Genomic DNA, 292 nt, shown 5'->3' on the forward strand with positions numbered 1-292 from the left:
GGCAACGCCCTGAATGGGCGTGGAAAATCACGTGACTATGTCGTGAAACACATGATATAGTCACTTGAATGGCGCAAAAATCACGTGACATAACGTCACGGTCGTGACCATGGCATGATATGTTGTGACGACCACGTGATTATATCCTTACCCCACCAACGCGGGGGACAACCAAACCCCCGACAGACTGGTAACAGCAATGGGATGTCCACAACACAACCCAGACATCTGGTTTCGGGGATGGGATACTTCAAAGAACCTTGACATCTCGCGACAGCGGCGGATGTCGCGA

The sequence above is a fragment of the Penaeus monodon genome, chromosome 34 (genome assembly GCF_015228065.2).
Source record: "Penaeus monodon isolate SGIC_2016 chromosome 34, NSTDA_Pmon_1, whole genome shotgun sequence".
In the NCBI taxonomy this organism is placed as follows: domain Eukaryota; kingdom Metazoa; phylum Arthropoda; class Malacostraca; order Decapoda; family Penaeidae; genus Penaeus; species Penaeus monodon.